Raw genomic sequence first — 2,259 nt, 5'->3', positions numbered from 1 at the left:
CTGCCCCCGGCCTGAGAGAGTGGAGGGTGGCTTCCTGGTTGGAAGGCTTTTCTGGTTGGCACCTGGGGTGGATGTACCCCAACTTTCCTGCAAGAAGCCAAGGGCCCCAGACTCCGGAGGATGAGGGCAGATTCTCAGGGGTATGCTGGGTGCTCTCTGCCTAAGGACAGCATTCCCCAAGTTGACAAGGGCTTTGGCGTGGGACACAGGAGGGCTGTTGGGGGCTGTGTGGGACACAGGAGGGCTGTTGGGGGCTGTGTGGGACACAGGAGGGCTGGCGGGGCTTCCTGGGACAGAGGGAACCAGTCCTCCTCTTGCCATGGCAGCCCAGGTCCGACTGCCTCTTCTGCCTGCAGATCCCAGGAGACGGCTGGGAGGAGGTGGGCCTGACTCCAGCCCTGGGGACAATGCAGAGGGATCCCCAAAAGCCCTACTGAATCCCTGAGTCCTCTAAACCACTGGCCAGCCTGAGCCCTGTAAGGCACAGCTGTGCCATCCCCTGGTTCTCAGCACACGATCAGGGGCCACTGGGCCTATTCCAATGCTCCAGTGTGTGGGCAGACTGACCACAGCCAGGCAAGCTTGGGGGGAACCACACACGGGGGCCTAGTCCCAGCCCACAGCACTCAACACAAGGTGACCACACACAGGAGGCCCGTCCTGTGGGTGACAAGCCCCAAGGGCACCAAGGAAGGAGAACTGTCCAGACCCCAGGCACAAGTAGTGCCTGAAGAATATCTTAGTTTACAGTGTTACTGTTCAGCTGTTTCCTTTATATAATCCTTCATCTATAATCATATATTAGTTTATAGAATTAGTGCCTGAAGTGTAACTTACTGCTTACATATATCTAGCTTTTATAACACTTACATGTAGCACACTTAGTCCCATATAATCTTTCTATATAATCATACAGGTGTCGTAGTCGGAGCTGTACTGACACATTTAGTGCTGATTTGTACAATCCTTCTATATAACCATATAATAGTCTGTAGTAGGAGGAATGCCTAGAGCAGTCACAGAACAGAAGCAGCACATGGGAAACAGCCAGACCAGGACAAGAACCAAAGACCCAGGCGGTGGCTGGGCTGGTGTCCCCGCCTGAAAGGGCAAACGCTGTATGGCAGGCTTGGAGCAGGAGCCTCTCCTCCTGATAAAGGAGGTATAATAACTTGCATCCAGTTCCTGTGGAAAGTGGGCCTCAGGCCTGAGATCCTGGAAGTAACCGAGGGAGAAGTAGCCCTGTGGTGTGACCAGTCACGGTGGCTGTACACCCTGTCAGTCTTTTCTCACTTCTGTGCTAGCTCAAATCATCCTTCCATAAATATCTTTTTTTTTTTTTTTTTTTTTTGAGACGGAGTTTTGCTTTTGTTACCCAGGCTGGAGTGCAATGGCGCATTCTCGGCTCACCACAACCTCCGCCTCCTGGGTTCAAACGATTCTCCTATCTCAGCCTCCCAAGTAGCAGGGATTACAGGCATGTGCCACCATGCCCGGCTAATTTTTTTTGTATTTAGTAGAGACGGGGTTTCACCAAGTTGGCCATGATGGTCTCAATCTCTTGACCTCGTGATCCACCCACCTCGGCCTCCCAAAGTGCTGGGATTACACGCGTGAGCCACCGCACCTGGCCCATAAATATCTTAAGAGAAGAGCACAAGTCTGTCAGCTCCCACTGCACTGGCTTACAGTGTCCTTCTATTAGAAACCCTTTGAAGTCTCCAGCTCCCAGATAAGAAGTGTTACGCACGACACCTGTTGCACACAGCCCACCTCCTTGCCTGTGACCTAATGGGGGTGGACCCCTTTTCTGTACATGACCCTCTACTATTGCGCATGGCATGGCCCCCTATTGCGCACAGCCCACCTCTCTGCCCAGGTGACATAATGGGGTGCCCCCTCACTTGTGACTCATGTGATTATGTATGCCCTATTACTAAACCTGTAGATGACGACCTCACTCACAACCCTGCCCCCTGCTTGTACCAAATAAATACAGATACTTCTGGGCATTTGGGGCTCTCACTGATCTCCACTCACACATGGCGTGGCCCCGAGTCCAGCTGCTTTTTGCCAGTTCTTCAGTGTCCTGTCTCTTTACTTCTCAGATCCTGCACCTCAACACAGCATAAGGGACACCCCACAACCATGTGGGCCAACAGCCCTACAGGCCCCAGCCCCCAGCACCCTGGGTATGACCCTGGAAAATGTGTGGCCACCGTGCCCTTTGCCTGGGCTGATTCACTGTCAAAATCCAGG

Source organism: Callithrix jacchus, chromosome 7, assembly GCF_049354715.1.
Source record: "Callithrix jacchus isolate 240 chromosome 7, calJac240_pri, whole genome shotgun sequence".
NCBI lineage: Eukaryota > Metazoa > Chordata > Mammalia > Primates > Cebidae > Callithrix > Callithrix jacchus.
This window is presented reverse-complemented; position numbering follows the sequence as displayed.